Source organism: Diorhabda sublineata, unplaced genomic scaffold, assembly GCF_026230105.1.
Source record: "Diorhabda sublineata isolate icDioSubl1.1 unplaced genomic scaffold, icDioSubl1.1 Dsub_69, whole genome shotgun sequence".
Lineage (NCBI taxonomy): Eukaryota > Metazoa > Arthropoda > Insecta > Coleoptera > Chrysomelidae > Diorhabda > Diorhabda sublineata.
Window position 1 is genome coordinate 90880 of NW_026614292.1, and position 17955 is coordinate 108834.

General features: G+C 38.7%; 2 non-coding genes across 2 annotated transcripts; both read left to right on the forward strand.

The window, feature by feature from the left end:
* Nucleotides 1-1142: 1142 nt before the first annotated feature.
* LOC130452304 (small subunit ribosomal RNA) lies at nucleotides 1143-3058 on the forward strand. The gene has a single exon (XR_008910931.1). It is a non-coding gene; the product is annotated as a small subunit ribosomal RNA (ribosomal RNA).
* A 1169-nt stretch (nucleotides 3059-4227) lies between these two features.
* Nucleotides 4228-4383, forward strand: LOC130452306 (5.8S ribosomal RNA). The gene has a single exon (XR_008910933.1). It is a non-coding gene; the product is annotated as a 5.8S ribosomal RNA (ribosomal RNA).
* Nucleotides 4384-17955: the final 13572 nt, after the last annotated feature.

Consider the following 17955-nt stretch of genomic DNA (forward strand, 5'->3'; position numbering starts at 1 on the left):
CTCCTACACACAAAACGTCTCCATTCAACTTTCACAATTCATTTTTTTCGAAAAGTTCCTATATCGAGCGGAATATAATTTCGTTATACTTCATTTTTCATTATTATCACTATTTTCATACAACTTTTATATAATACATCTCGTACGTTCGTACATCGAGCGGCAATCTAATTTCATAATACTTTTTTTCCGTTATTGTTAATATTTTCCATAACACTTTTACGTCTCGGACGGTATGAAGTTTCATAATACTTCTTTTTAATATTCATAATACATCTTTTATATATTTTCACTATACATCTTTATTAATGTTAATGTAGAAAGCGTACCGTTGTACAGCGCACATATATGTGTGGTGTATCGAAGTTGACGTCTCGTTAAATTTTAATGAACTCGTTATAATTTACGTAAAGACGTTGTATCGGTCATTCCACATTATAGTGGATTATATAGTTTTCTGAAAGGGTCCCCGTTCTCCTCCAATATATTATCGTATATTGCTAGCGGTTCCCTTTTTAGATATTATATCAATATATCCACAAATTAAATTATATATTGCGAGATCGCGAATTTAGCTAGCGTTTTACCGCGAGCGATTCATATGCGATCGTCTATAAAAATATATATAATAATATAACATTTATATTATTACACAAAATTGCGATAACTCTCATTATTCCGAGCGAGAATAAAAATTTCGTTCATTATTATCTAATTGTAAACCATGTCGCTTACAATCTAGCGAAGGGTAGAGATAATGTCGAAATTCTATTCCGGTCGACGTAATTATATCTTATTTAAAATATCATTTCGATTAAATTTTAGATAAATTTATAGTCGATTCGGTGAAAATTTTATGAAATATAAGAAAAATATATTATAATATATAAAGCGTGGCGCCGAAAATTATATATTTTCAATAATAAGCGCAGCAAACACCACGCAAACGAAAAAGTAAATAACAATGTGTTTATTATATACGAGAATATAGATGAATATAAAATATTATGTGTATAAATATAAAATATATGTAATATGAAAAAACGTCATCATAATTCTCATCCTCACATTATGTGGTGGATATTGTTATTAAAACTTTTTCGATAATAGTTTTATTATATATAAAATACACAAATAGTAGTTCCCTGGTTGATCCTGCCAGTAGTCATATGCTTGTGATTAAGCCATGCATGTCTCAGTACAAGCCAAATTAAGGTGAAACCGCGAAAGGCTCATTAAATCAGTTATGGTTCCTTAGATCGTACCCACATTTACTTGGATAACTGTGGTAATTCTAGAGCTAATACATGCAAACAGAGTTCCGACCGGAGACGGAAGGAGCGCTTTTATTAGATCAAAACCAATCGGTGGCGGGCTTGCTCGTCATCGTACAATTTGGTGACTCTGAATAACTTTTCGCTGATCGCACGGTCTCGCACCGGCGACGCATCTTTCAAATGTCTGCCTTATCAACTGTCGATGGTAGGTTCTGCGCCTACCATGGTTGTAACGGGTAACGGGGAATCAGGGTTCGATTCCGGAGAGGGAGCCTGAGAAACGGCTACCACATCCAAGGAAGGCAGCAGGCGCGCAAATTACCCACTCCCGGCACGGGGAGGTAGTGACGAAAAATAACGATACGGGACTCATCCGAGGCCCCGTAATCGGAATGAGTACACTCTAAACCCTTTAACGAGGATCAATTGGAGGGCAAGTCTGGTGCCAGCAGCCGCGGTAATTCCAGCTCCAATAGCGTATATTAAAGTTGTTGCGGTTAAAAAGCTCGTAGTCGAATCTGTGTCCCACGCCGCTGGTTCATCGTACGCGGTGTCAACTGGCGTGTCGTGGGACGTCCTGCCGGTGGGCTTAGCTCGCAAGGGCGGCCCAACTCAATCCCGCCGCGGTGCTCTTGACTGAGTGTCGAGGTGGGCCGGCACGTTTACTTTGAACAAATTAGAGTGCTTAAAGCAGGCCAAAATTTTGCCTGAATACTGTGTGCATGGAATAATGGAATAGGACCTCGGTTCTATTTTGTTGGTTTTCGGAACCCCGAGGTAATGATTAATAGGAACGGATGGGGGCATTCGTATTGCGACGTTAGAGGTGAAATTCTTGGATCGTCGCAAGACGGACAGAAGCGAAAGCATTTGCCAAAAACGCTTTCATTGATCAAGAACGAAAGTTAGAGGTTCGAAGGCGATCAGATACCGCCCTAGTTCTAACCATAAACGATGCCAGCTAGCGATCCGCCGACGTTCCTCCGATGACTCGGCGGGCAGCTTCCGGGAAACCAAAGCTTTTGGGTTCCGGGGGAAGTATGGTTGCAAAGCTGAAACTTAAAGGAATTGACGGAAGGGCACCACCAGGAGTGGAGCCTGCGGCTTAATTTGACTCAACACGGGAAACCTCACCAGGCCCGGACACCGGAAGGATTGACAGATTGAGAGCTCTTTCTTGATTCGGTGGGTGGTGGTGCATGGCCGTTCTTAGTTGGTGGAGCGATTTGTCTGGTTAATTCCGATAACGAACGAGACTCTAGCCTGCTAACTAGGCGTATTTCGACATCCCAAAGGCCCGTCGGTATTGAGTTTCGGCTCTTGCCGTTCGCGGTTTTTACTGTCGGCGTACAAATAATTCTTCTTAGAGGGACAGGCGGCTTCTAGCCGCACGAGATTGAGCAATAACAGGTCTGTGATGCCCTTAGATGTTCTGGGCCGCACGCGCGCTACACTGAAGGAATCAGCGTGTCCTCCCTGGCCGAGCGGCCCGGGTAACCCGCTGAACCTCCTTCGTGCTAGGGATTGGGGCTTGCAATTGTTCCCCATGAACGAGGAATTCCCAGTAAGCGCGAGTCATAAGCTCGCGTTGATTACGTCCCTGCCCTTTGTACACACCGCCCGTCGCTACTACCGATTGAATGATTTAGTGAGGTCTTCGGACTGAGCGCGGTGGCGTTTCGGCGTCGCCGATGCTTCGGAAAGATGACCAAACTTGATCATTTAGAGGAAGTAAAAGTCGTAACAAGGTTTCCGTAGGTGAACCTGCGGAAGGATCATTACAGAGTATTTGTTCGTTTTTAAACAAAAAATAAAAAAACGAAATCAAGTCTGTATTATTATATTATATATAATTGTGAAAGAAATTTTTCTTTTCTACAAAATAATCGAACTCTTCAAAAGAAAATTTATATATGATATAAATATATGATGTATATATATTGAAATTTTTTTTTTTTTTTTTTATAAAATTCGAACAAGTTTCGAATAATATTTAAAAAAAAAAAAGATAAATATATTTCATACGTCTATAAAATATATATCTACATATATAAATTTACAGTAAAAATAACGAAAAATTTTTATCATAGATTAGTAGAAGGAGTCGACGACGACGACGACGACGAACGACGATGACGACACAATAGTAGTAACAATATATTTTTATTATTATATATATATATATTAACGATTGACAGAACGATCATTAACAAAATTTCTTGTTAACTAAAAACGTTCTAATATAAAGAATCGTTATTATAATAAACGAAAAATATATAGATTATTGAAACGTCGTCTGTTGTTGTTGTTGTTGTTGTTGTCGTCGTGTGTGTCTGTCTTCTGTATTTTTATGGAGAAATTTTATTTCGTTTTTTTATTATTACATAAGTTTTTTATCGATCGAAGGTAATACAAAAAAATTTCGACAATATTATATGTGATGATGATTATGTGAGATGATAAGACATTTTCTTCATCCGGGTTCCGGGTACCTAAACGAAACTTTTAAGCACGTGTCGATTCTTTCTATGTATAAAAATTCGTTTTAGAAATAATATTTCACGTATTATTTCGAAGGTGTTCGAAGATTTACGCCCGACCGTGTCGAAATTTGTATAAAACTTTCAAGATTAAAAAACTTGTAATAATTAAGAGGAATATATCGTGCGAGATATCTGTCTATGCGCGCCTCGTTTGTAATAAAACATGTGCAGCGGTTAAAATTTATCGGATATTTTTAAGTACGATATTATAATTTCTCTATATAATTACCATTTAATAATAATATATATATATATATATATATATATATATATATATATATATATTATATAAATGTCGTTAGATAATTCTATACGCGTATAAAATATTATAATATTATTATTAATTTAATAATCAAATATTAAAAATACGACGAATAGAATATGAGAAAACGACATAATAAAATGATTACCCTGAACGGTGAATCACTTGGCTCGTGGGTCGATGAAGAACGCAGCTAATTGCGCGTCAACTTGTGAACTGCAGGACACATGAACATCGACATTTCGAACGCACATTGCGGTCCTCGGATACTCGTTCCCGGACCACTCCTGACTGAGGGTCGTATCAATTTAAAAGACTGCTTAGAATTTAAAATTTTTCAATTTATTATAGAAAAATAAATGACTAAGCGTGTTGGATGTGTGAGACACAATAACGCACACTAAAAGAAAACACACGCACATACTATAAACTTGTGCGTATTTTTTTTTTGTGCGGCATCCTAAAATGCGAAAAGCAGCGTAAATTTTTTATAGAAAAAATTTGCGCAATTTTTGAACACAACGACGCTATTACTACCATAAATTGATCGTGTGTATTTTTATATGAAATACATAAAATTTGTTTGGTAGAGTTATATTTACGTATATATAGTCGATAAATAAGTGTATATATTATATATATTTAAAATGATAACGCGGTCGTCGTGTCCGAGAGAAATAATAAAGTTTCGAAGACTGGACGTCTGACCAGTGTTTTTTTTTATATCATTTATACTGTATCGACAAAATATATGAATTTATATATATATATATATATATATATATATATATGTATAACTTGCTCTGCCGCCTCTATAAATAAAAACAAATAATGTTATATTTCATATAATGTGATTAAACACACGTTTTTTTTTTGTGATATTTTAGCGAATTGTATTTAAATATTATAGATATATTATAATATATCGACCTCAGAGCAGGTGAGATTACCCGCTGAATTTAAGCATATTACTAAGCGGAGGAAAAGAAACTAACTAGGATTCCCTTAGTAGCTGCGAGCGAACAGGGAAAAGCCCAGCACCGAATCCCGTGGTCGATATCGGCCACCGGGAAATGTGGTGTTAGGGAGGATCCGTTTATCACGAGATCGTGCGGCGCGTCCAAGTCCTTCTTGAACGGGGCCACAGCCCATAGAGGGTGCCAGGCCCGTAGCGACCGTTGCCGATTGCGTGAGGATCTCTCCTGAGAGTCGGGTTGCTTGAGAGTGCAGCCCTAAGTGGGTGGTAAACTCCATCTAAGGCTAAATATGACCACGAGACCGATAGCGAACAAGTACCGTGAGGGAAAGTTGAAAAGCACTTTGAAGAGAGAGTTCAAGAGTACGTGAAACCGTTCAGGGGTAAACCTGAGAAACCCGAAAGGTCGAAAGAGGAAATTCATTCGCGTTTCGATAATTGAAGTTGAACGTTTGTATGACGGATATTGTTGTTGTTTCGGCAACACAATAAATCGCGTTTTACGTTTTTCTAATCGATATCGAACGCGTGCACTTTTCCTCTAGTAGGACGTCGTGATCCGTTGGGTGTCTGTTTAAGACTCGAGGTGGAGACCACTTGATTTTTTCATGCGGACCCTCGATATTCCGACAGACTCGCTCGACGGTACAAATATGGCGCGGGGCCGCTAAATTATAATTAGCGTTCGGCCCGTAGCAAGAGCGTTTCGTGTTTGACGGTAATCGGACATAATGCCGATTCTGTCCCGGAACGACTGTTGGTTACGGTGTTCTCGAACAGACCTCGTTTCGAAACGCCGATCAACGACGCTATCGATTTGGGTAATTTCAGGACCCGTCTTGAAACACGGACCAAGGAGTCTAGCATGTGCGCGAGTCATTGGGAAATAACTAAACCTAAAGGCGTAATGAAAGTAAAGGTTTACCTCGCGTAGACCAAGGGAGGATAAGCGATTTGCTTTTTTAATAAATTGGATTTAATGAGCCTTTCGCGGTTTCACCTTAATTTGGCTTGTACTGAGACATGCATGGCTTAATCTTTGAGACAAGCATATGACTACTGGCAGGATCAACCAGGGAACTACTATTTGTGTATTTTATATATAATAAAACTATTATCGAAAAAGTTTTAATAACAATATCCACCACATAATGTGAGGATGAGAATTATGATGACGTTTTTTCATATTACATATATTTTATATTTATACACATAATATTTTATATTCATCTATATTCTCGTATATAATAAACACATTGTTATTTACTTTTTCGTTTGCGTGGTGTTTGCTGCGCTTATTATTGAAAATATATAATTTTCGGCGCCACGCTTTATATATTATAATATATTTTTCTTATATTTCATAAAATTTTCACCGAATCGACTATAAATTTATCTAAAATTTAATCGAAATGATATTTTAAATAAGATATAATTACGTCGACCGGAATAGAATTTCGACATTATCTCTACCCTTCGCTAGATTGTAAGCGACATGGTTTACAATTAGATAATAATGAACGAAATTTTTATTCTCGCTCGGAATAATGAGAGTTATCGCAATTTTGTGTAATAATATAAATGTTATATTATTATATATATTTTTATAGACGATCGCATATGAATCGCTCGCGGTAAAACGCTAGCTAAATTCGCGATCTCGCAATATATAATTTAATTTGTGGATATATTGATATAATATCTAAAAAGGGAACCGCTAGCAATATACGATAATATATTGGAGGAGAACGGGGACCCTTTCAGAAAACTATATAATCCACTATAATGTGGAATGACCGATACAACGTCTTTACGTAAATTATAACGAGTTCATTAAAATTTAACGAGACGTCAACTTCGATACACCACACATATATGTGCGCTGTACAACGGTACGCTTTCTACATTAACATTAATAAAGATGTATAGTGAAAATATATAAAAGATGTATTATGAATATTAAAAAGAAGTATTATGAAACTTCATACCGTCCGAGACGTAAAAGTGTTATGGAAAATATTAACAATAACGGAAAAAAAGTATTATGAAATTAGATTGCCGCTCGATGTACGAACGTACGAGATGTATTATATAAAAGTTGTATGAAAATAGTGATAATAATGAAAAACAAGTAGTATGAAATTATATTCCGCTCGACTTAGGAACTTGTCGAAAAAGATGAATTGTGAAAGTTGAATGGAGTTGTTTTTTATGTAGGAGCCGTTCGAGGTATATAATATAAAAGTGCTATGAAAATATTAACAATAACGGAAAAAAGTATTATGAAATTAGATCGCCGCTCGATGTATGAACGTCCGAGATGTATTATATAAAAGTTGTATTAAATTAGTGATAATAATGAAAAACAAGTAGTATGAAATTATATTCCGCTCGATATAAGAACTTGTCGAAAAAGATGAATTGCGAAAATTGAATGGAGATGTTTTGTATGTAGGAGCCGTTCGAGGTATATTATATAAAAGTGTTATGGAAAATATTGACAATAACGGAAAAAATGTATTATGAAATTAGATCGCCGCTCGATGAACGAACGTACGAGATGTATTATATAAAAGTTGTATGAAAATAGTAATAATTATGAAAAACAAGTATTATGAAATGAGATTTTCCCTAAATATATGAACTTGTCGAAAAAGATGAATTGTGAAAGTTGAATGGAGATGTTTTGTATGTAGGAGCCGTTCGAGGTATATTATATAAAAGTGCTATGAAAATATTAACAATAACGGAAAAAAGTATTATGAAATTAGATCGCCGCTCGATGTATGAACGTCCGAGATGTATTATATAAAAGTTGTATTAAATTAGTGATAATAATGAAAAACAAGTAGTATGAAATTATATTCCGCTCGACTTAGGAACTTGTCGAAAAAGATGAATTGTGAAAGTTGAATGGAGTTGTTTTTTATGTAGGAGCCGTTCGAGGTATATAATATAAAAGTGCTATGAAAATATTAACAATAACGGAAAAAAGTATTATGAAATTAGATCGCCGCTCGATGTACGAACGTACGAGATGTATTATATAAAAGTTGTATGAAAATAGTGATAATAATGAAAAACAAGTAGTATGAAATTATATTCCGCTCGACTTAGGAACTTGTCGAAAAAGATGAATTGTGAAAGTTGAATGGAGTTGTTTTTTATGTAGGAGCCGTTCGAGGTATATAATATAAAAGTGCTATGAAAATATTAACAATAACGGAAAAAAGTATTATGAAATTAGATCGCCGCTCGATGTATGAACGTCCGAGATGTATTATATAAAAGTTGTATTAAATTAGTGATAATAATGAAAAACAAGTAGTATGAAATTATATTCCGCTCGATATAAGAACTTGTCGAAAAAGATGAATTGCGAAAATTGAATGGAGATGTTTTGTATGTAGGAGCCGTTCGAGGTATATTATATAAAAGTGTTATGGAAAATATTGACAATAACGGAAAAAATGTATTATGAAATTAGATCGCCGCTCGATGAACGAACGTACGAGATGTATTATATAAAAGTTGTATGAAAATAGTAATAATTATGAAAAACAAGTATTATGAAATGAGATTTTCCCTAAATATATGAACTTGTCGAAAAAGATGAATTGTGAAAGTTGAATGGAGATGTTTTGTATGTAGGAGCCGTTCGAGGTATATTATATAAAAGTGCTATGAAAATATTAACAATAACGGAAAAAAGTATTATGAAATTAGATCGCCGCTCGATGTATGAACGTCCGAGATGTATTATATAAAAGTTGTATTAAATTAGTGATAATAATGAAAAACAAGTAGTATGAAATTATATTCCGCTCGACTTAGGAACTTGTCGAAAAAGATGAATTGTGAAAGTTGAATGGAGTTGTTTTTTATGTAGGAGCCGTTCGAGGTATATAATATAAAAGTGCTATGAAAATATTAACAATAACGGAAAAAAGTATTATGAAATTAGATCGCCGCTCGATGTATGAACGTCCGAGATGTATTATATAAAAGTTGTATTAAATTAGTGATAATAATGAAAAACAAGTAGTATGAAATTATATTCCGCTCGATATAAGAACTTGTCGAAAAAGATGAATTGCGAAAATTGAATGGAGATGTTTTGTATGTAGGAGCCGTTCGAGGTATATTATATAAAAGTGTTATGGAAAATATTAACAATAACGGAAAAAATGTATTATGAAATTAGATCGCCGCTCGATGAACGAACGTACGAGATGTATTATATAAAAGTTGTATGAAAATAGTAATAATTATGAAAAACAAGTATTATGAAATGAGATTTTCCCTAAATATATGAACTTGTCGAAAAAGATGAATTGTGAAAGTTGAATGGAGATGTTTTGTATGTAGGAACCGTTCGAGGTATATTATATAAAAGTGTTATGGAAAATATTGACAATAACGGAAAAAATGTATTATGAAATTAGATCGCCGCTCGATGAACGAACGTACGAGATGTATTATATAAAAGTTGTATGAAAATAGTAATAATTATGAAAAACAAGTATTATGAAATGAGATTTTCCCTAAATATATGAACTTGTCGAAAAAGATGAATTGTGAAAGTTGAATGGAGATGTTTTGTATGTAGGAGCCGTTCGAGGTATATTATATAAAAGTGCTATGAAAATATTAACAATAACGGAAAAAAGTATTATGAAATTAGATCGCCGCTCGATGTATGAACGTCCGAGATGTATTATATAAAAGTTGTATTAAATTAGTGATAATAATGAAAAACAAGTAGTATGAAATTATATTCCGCTCGACTTAGGAACTTGTCGAAAAAGATGAATTGTGAAAGTTGAATGGAGTTGTTTTTTATGTAGGAGCCGTTCGAGGTATATAATATAAAAGTGCTATGAAAATATTAACAATAACGGAAAAAAGTATTATGAAATTAGATCGCCGCTCGATGTACGAACGTACGAGATGTATTATATAAAAGTTGTATGAAAATAGTGATAATAATGAAAAACAAGTAGTATGAAATTATATTCCGCTCGACTTAGGAACTTGTCGAAAAAGATGAATTGTGAAAGTTGAATGGAGTTGTTTTTTATGTAGGAGCCGTTCGAGGTATATAATATAAAAGTGCTATGAAAATATTAACAATAACGGAAAAAAGTATTATGAAATTAGATCGCCGCTCGATGTATGAACGTCCGAGATGTATTATATAAAAGTTGTATTAAATTAGTGATAATAATGAAAAACAAGTAGTATGAAATTATATTCCGCTCGATATAAGAACTTGTCGAAAAAGATGAATTGCGAAAATTGAATGGAGATGTTTTGTATGTAGGAGCCGTTCGAGGTATATTATATAAAAGTGTTATGGAAAATATTGACAATAACGGAAAAAATGTATTATGAAATTAGATCGCCGCTCGATGAACGAACGTACGAGATGTATTATATAAAAGTTGTATGAAAATAGTAATAATTATGAAAAACAAGTATTATGAAATGAGATTTTCCCTAAATATATGAACTTGTCGAAAAAGATGAATTGTGAAAGTTGAATGGAGATGTTTTGTATGTAGGAGCCGTTCGAGGTATATTATATAAAAGTGCTATGAAAATATTAACAATAACGGAAAAAAGTATTATGAAATTAGATCGCCGCTCGATGTATGAACGTCCGAGATGTATTATATAAAAGTTGTATTAAATTAGTGATAATAATGAAAAACAAGTAGTATGAAATTATATTCCGCTCGACTTAGGAACTTGTCGAAAAAGATGAATTGTGAAAGTTGAATGGAGTTGTTTTTTATGTAGGAGCCGTTCGAGGTATATAATATAAAAGTGCTATGAAAATATTAACAATAACGGAAAAAAGTATTATGAAATTAGATCGCCGCTCGATGTATGAACGTCCGAGATGTATTATATAAAAGTTGTATTAAATTAGTGATAATAATGAAAAACAAGTAGTATGAAATTATATTCCGCTCGATATAAGAACTTGTCGAAAAAGATGAATTGCGAAAATTGAATGGAGATGTTTTGTATGTAGGAGCCGTTCGAGGTATATTATATAAAAGTGTTATGGAAAATATTAACAATAACGGAAAAAATGTATTATGAAATTAGATCGCCGCTCGATGAACGAACGTACGAGATGTATTATATAAAAGTTGTATGAAAATAGTAATAATTATGAAAAACAAGTATTATGAAATGAGATTTTCCCTAAATATATGAACTTGTCGAAAAAGATGAATTGTGAAAGTTGAATGGAGATGTTTTGTATGTAGGAACCGTTCGAGGTATATTATATAAAAGTGTTATGGAAAATATTGACAATAACGGAAAAAATGTATTATGAAATTAGATCGCCGCTCGATGAACGAACGTACGAGATGTATTATATAAAAGTTGTATGAAAATAGTAATAATTATGAAAAACAAGTATTATGAAATGAGATTTTCCCTAAATATATGAACTTGTCGAAAAAGATGAATTGTGAAAGTTGAATGGAGATGTTTTGTATGTAGGAACCGTTCGAGGTATATTATATAAAAGTGTTATGGAAAATATTAACAATAACGGAAAAAATGTATTATGAAATTAGATCGCCGCTCGATGAACGAACGTACGAGATGTATTATATAAAAGTTGTATGAAAATAGTAATAATTATGAAAAACAAGTATTATGAAATGAGATTTTCCCTAAATATATGAACTTGTCGAAAAAGATGAATTGTAAAAGTTGAATGGAGATGTTTTGTATGTAGGAACCGTTCGAGGTATATTATATAAAAGTGTTATGGAAAATATTGACAATAACGGAAAAAATGTATTATGAAATTAGATCGCCGCTCGATGAACGAACGTACGAGATGTATTATATAAAAGTTGTATGAAAATAGTAATAATTATGAAAAACAAGTATTATGAAATGAGATTTTCCCTAAATATATGAACTTGTCGAAAAAGATGAATTGTGAAAGTTGAATGGAGATGTTTTGTATGTAGGAGCCGTTCGAGGTATATTATATAAAAGTGCTATGAAAATATTAACAATAACGGAAAAAAGTATTATGAAATTAGATCGCCGCTCGATGTATGAACGTCCGAGATGTATTATATAAAAGTTGTATTAAATTAGTGATAATAATGAAAAACAAGTAGTATGAAATTATATTCCGCTCGACTTAGGAACTTGTCGAAAAAGATGAATTGTGAAAGTTGAATGGAGTTGTTTTTTATGTAGGAGCCGTTCGAGGTATATAATATAAAAGTGCTATGAAAATATTAACAATAACGGAAAAAAGTATTATGAAATTAGATCGCCGCTCGATGTATGAACGTCCGAGATGTATTATATAAAAGTTGTATTAAATTAGTGATAATAATGAAAAACAAGTAGTATGAAATTATATTCCGCTCGATATAAGAACTTGTCGAAAAAGATGAATTGCGAAAATTGAATGGAGATGTTTTGTATGTAGGAGCCGTTCGAGGTATATTATATAAAAGTGTTATGAAAAGTATTAACAATAACGGAAAACAGTATTATGAAATTAGATGACCGCTCGATGTATGAACGTCCGAGGTGCATTATATAAAAGTTGTATAAAATTAGTGATAATAATAAAAAACAATTATTGTGAAATTTTATTCCGCTCGACTTAGGAACTTGTCGAAAAAGATGAATTGCGAAAATTGAAAGTTTGGCGCCTGGCCGGCAGAGGGCGCTAGTGTCTATAAAACCGTGTTAAGTTTGTCTTCTGGCCGGCAGGTGGCGCTAGTGTCTATAAAACCGTGTCAAGTTTGGCGCCTGGCCGGCAGAGGGCGCTAGTGTCTATAAAACCGTGTTAAGTGTGGCTTCTGGCCGGCAGGTGGCGCTAGTGTCTGTAAATTCGTGTCAAGTTTGGCGTCTGGCCGGTAGAGGGCACTAGTGTCTATAAAACCGTGTTAAGTGTGGCTTCTGGCCGGCAGATGGCGCTAGTGTCTGTAAATTCGTGTCAAGTTTGGCGTCTGGCCGGCAGAGGGCGCTAGTGTCTATAAAACCGTGTTTAGTTTTTCTTCTGGCCGGTAGGATATAAGAACTTGTCGAGGTGTAACATATAAAAGTTGTATGAAATAGTAATAACATCGAAAAAAAAAAACCGTGTCAAGTTTGGCGCCTGGCCGGCAGAGGGCGCTAGTGTCTATAAAACCGTGTTAAGTGTGGCTTCTGGCCGGCAGGTGGCGCTAGTGTCTGTAAATTCGTGTCAAGTTTGGCGTCTGGCCGGTAGAGGGCACTAGTGTCTATAAAACCGTGTTAAGTGTGGCTTCTGGCCGGCAGAGGGCGCTAGTGTCTGTAAATTCGTGTCAAGTTTGGCGCCTGGCCGGCAGAGGGCGCTAGTGTCTATAAAACCGTGTTAAGTGTGGCTTCTGGCCGGCAGGTGGCGCTAGTGTCTGTGAATTCGTGCAAGTTTGGCGCCTGGCCGGCAGAGGGCGCTAGTGTCTATAAAACCGTGTTAAGTGTGGCTTCTGGCCGGCAGGTGGCGCTAGTGTCTGTAAATTCGTGTCAAGTTTGGCGTCTGGCCGGCAGAGGGCGCTAGTGTCTATAAAACCGTGTTTAGTTTGTCTTCTGGCCGGCAGAGGGCGCTAGTGTCTGTAAATTCGTGTCAAGTTTGGCGTCTGGCTGGCAGAGGGCGCTAGTGTCTATAAAACCGTGTTTAGTTTGTCTTCTGGCCGGCAGGTGGCGCTAGTGTGTATAAAACCGTGTTAAGCGTGGCTTCAGGCCGGCAGAGGGCGCTAGTGTCTATAAAACCGTGTTTAGTTTGTCTTCTTGCCGGCAGGTGGCGCTAGTGTCTATAAAACCGTGTTTAGTTTTTCTTCTGGCCGGTAGGATATAAGAACTTGTCGAGGTGTAACATATAAAAGTTGTATGAAATAGTAATAACATCGAAAAAAAAAACCGTGTCAAGTTTGGCGCCTGGCCGGCAGAGGGCGCTAGTGTCTATAAAACCGTGTTAAGTGTGGCTTCTGGCCGGCAGGTGGCGCTAGTGTCTATAAAACCGTGTTTAGTTTGTCTTCTGGCCGGCAGAGGGCGCTAGTGTCTATAAAACCGTGTTAAGTGTGGCTTCTGGCCGGCAGGTGGCGCTAGTGTCTGTGAATTCGTGCAAGTTTGGCGCCTGGCCGGCAGAGGGCGCTAGTGTCTATAAAACCGTGTTAAGTGTGGCTTCTGGCCAGCAGGTGGCGCTAGTGTCTGTAAATTCGTGTCAAGTTTGGCGTCTGGCCGGCAGAGGGCGCTAGTATCTATAAAACCGTGTTTAGTTTGTCTTCTGGCCGGCAGAGGGCGCTAGTGTCTGTAAATTCGTGTCAAGTTTGGCGTCTGGCTGGCAGAGGGCGCTAGTGTCTATAAAACCGTGTTTAGTTTGTCTTCTGGCCGGCAGGTGGCGCTAGTGTGTATAAAACCGTGTTAAGCGTGGCTTCAGGCCGGCAGAGGGCGCTAGTGTCTATAAAACCGTGTTTAGTTTGTCTTCTTGCCGGCAGGTGGCGCTAGTGTCTATAAAACCGTGTTTAGTTTTTCTTCTGGCCGGTAGGATATAAGAACTTGTCGAGGTGTAACATATAAAAGTTGTATGAAATAGTAATAACATCGAAAAAAAAAAACCGTGTCAAGTTTGGCGCCTGGCCGGCAGAGGGCGCTAGTGTCTATAAAACCGTGTTAAGTGTGGCTTCTGGCCGGCAGGTGGCGCTAGTGTCTGTAAATTCGTGTCAAGTTTGGCGTCTGGCCGGTAGAGGGCACTAGTGTCTATAAAACCGTGTTAAGTGTGGCTTCTGGCCGGCAGAGGGCGCTAGTGTCTGTAAATTCGTGTCAAGTTTGGCGCCTGGCCGGCAGAGGGCGCTAGTGTCTATAAAACCGTGTTTAGTTTGTCTTCTGGCCGGCAGGTGGCGCTAGTGTCTGTAAATTCGTGTTAAGTGTGGCTTCTGGCCGGCAGGTGGCGCTAGTGTCTGTGAATTCGTGCAAGTTTCGCGCCTGGCCGGCAGAGGGCGCTAGTGTCTATAAAACCGTGTTAAGTGTGGCTTCTGGCCGGCAGGTGGCGCTAGTGTCTGTAAATTCGTGTCAAGTTTGGCGTCTGGCCGGCAGAGGGCGCTAGTGTCTATAAAACCGTGTTTAGTTTGTCTTCTGGCCGGCAGAGGGCGCTAGTGTCTGTAAATTCGTGTCAAGTTTGGCGTCTGGCTGGCAGAGGGCGCTAGTGTCTATAAAACCGTGTTTAGTTTGTCTTCTGGCCGGCAGGTGGCGCTAGTGTGTATAAAACCGTGTTAAGCGTGGCTTCAGGCCGGCAGAGGGCGCTAGTGTCTATAAAACCGTGTTTAGTTTGTCTTCTTGCCGGCAGGTGGCGCTAGTGTCTATAAAACCGTGTTTAGTTTTTCTTCTGGCCGGTAGGATATAAGAACTTGTCGAGGTGTAACATATAAAAGTTGTATGAAATAGTAATAACATCGAAAAAAAAAAACCGTGTCAAGTTTGGCGCCTGGCCGGCAGAGGGCGCTAGTGTCTATAAAACCGTGTTAAGTGTGGCTTCTGGCCGGCAGGTGGCGCTAGTGTCTGTAAATTCGTGTCAAGTTTGGCGTCTGGCCGGTAGAGGGCACTAGTGTCTATAAAACCGTGTTAAGTGTGGCTTCTGGCCGGCAGAGGGCGCTAGTGTCTGTAAATTCGTGTCAAGTTTGGCGCCTGGCCGGCAGAGGGCGCTAGTGTCTATAAAACCGTGTTAAGTGTGGCTTCTGGCCGGCAGGTGGCGCTAGTGTCTGTAAATTCGTGTCAAGTTTGGCGCCTGGCCGGCAGAGGGCGCTAGTGTCTATAAAACCGTGTTTAGTTTGTCTTCTGGCCGGCAGAGGGCGCTAGTGTCTATAAAACCGTGTTAAGTGTGGCTTCTGGCCGGCAGGTGGCGCTAGTGTCTGTGAATTCGTGCAAGTTTGGCGCCTGGCCGGCAGAGGGCGCTAGTGTCTATAAAACCGTGTTAAGTGTGGCTTCTGGCCGGCAGGTGGCGCTAGTGTCTGTAAATTCGTGTCAAGTTTGGCGTCTGGCCGGCAGAGGGCGCTAGTGTCTATAAAACCGTGTTTAGTTTGTCTTCTGGCCGGCAGAGGGCGCTAGTGTCTGTAAATTCGTGTCAAGTTTGGCGTCTGGCTGGCAGAGGGCGCTAGTGTCTATAAAACCGTGTTTAGTTTGTCTTCTGGCCGGCAGGTGGCGCTAGTGTGTATAAAACCGTGTTAAGCGTGGCTTCAGGCCGGCAGAGGGCGCTAGTGTCTATAAAACCGTGTTTAGTTTGTCTTCTTGCCGGCAGGTGGCGCTAGTGTCTATAAAACCGTGTTTAGTTTTTCTTCTGGCCGGTAGGATATAAGAACTTGTCGAGGTGTAACATATAAAAGTTGTATGAAATAGTAATAACATCGAAAAAAAAAAACCGTGTCAAGTTTGGCGCCTGGCCGGCAGAGGGCGCTAGTGTCTATAAAACCGTGTTAAGTGTGGCTTCTGGCCGGCAGGTGGCGCTAGTGTCTGTAAATTCGTGTCAAGTTTGGCGTCTGGCCGGTAGAGGGCACTAGTGTCTATAAAACCGTGTTAAGTGTGGCTTCTGGCCGGCAGAGGGCGCTAGTGTCTGTAAATTCGTGTCAAGTTTGGCGTCTGGCCGGCAGAGGGCGCTAGTGTCTATAAAACCGTGTTAAGTGTGGCTTCTGGCCGGCAGGTGGCGCTAGTGTCTGTAAATTCGTGTCAAGTTTGGCGCCTGGCCGGCAGAGGGCGCTAGTGTCTATAAAACCGTGCTTAGTTTGTCTTCTGGCCGGCAGAGGGCGCTAGTGTCTATAAAACCGTGTTAAGTGTGGCTTCTGGCCGGCAGGTGGCGCTAGTGTCTGTGAATTCGTGCAAGTTTGGCGCCTGGCCGGCAGAGGGCGCTAGTGTCTATAAAACCGTGTTAAGTGTGGCTTCTGGCCGGCAGGTGGCGCTAGTGTCTGTAAATTCGTGTCAAGTTTGGCGTCTGGCCGGCAGAGGGCGCTAGTGTCTATAAAACCGTGTTTAGTTTGTCTTCTGGCCGGCAGAGGGCGCTAGTGTCTGTAAATTCGTGTCAAGTTTGGCGTCTGGCTGGCAGAGGGCGCTAGTGTCTATAAAACCGTGTTTAGTTTGTCTTCTGGCCGGCAGGTGGCGCTAGTGTGTATAAAACCGTGTTAAGCGTGGCTTCAGGCCGGCAGAGGGCGCTAGTGTCTATAAAACCGTGTTTAGTTTGTCTTCTTGCCGGCAGGTGGCGCTAGTGTCTATAAAACCGTGTTTAGTTTTTCTTCTGGCCGGTAGGATATAAGAACTTGTCGAGGTGTAACATATAAAAGTTGTATGAAATAGTAATAACATCGAAAAAAAAAAACCGTGTCAAGTTTGGCGCCTGGCCGGCAGAGGGCGCTAGTGTCTATAAAACCGTGTTAAGTGTGGCTTCTGGCCGGCAGGTGGCGCTAGTGTCTATAAAACCGTGTTTAGTTTGTCTTCTGGCCGGCAGAGGGCGCTAGTGTCTATAAAACCGTGTTAAGTGTGGCTTCTGGCCGGCAGGTGGCGCTAGTGTCTGTGAATTCGTGCAAGTTTGGCGCCTGGCCGGCAGAGGGCGCTAGTGTCTATAAAACCGTGTTAAGTGTGGCTTCTGGCCGGCAGGTGGCGCTAGTGTCTGTAAATTCGTGTCAAGTTTGGCGTCTGGCCGGCAGAGGGCGCTAGTATCTATAAAACCGTGTTTAGTTTGTCTTCTGGCCGGCAGAGGGCGCTAGTGTCTGTAAATTCGTGTCAAGTTTGGCGTCTGGCTGGCAGAGGGCGCTAGTGTCTATAAAACCGTGTTTAGTTTGTCTTCTGGCCGGCAGGTGGCGCTAGTGTGTATAAAACCGTGTTAAGCGTGGCTTC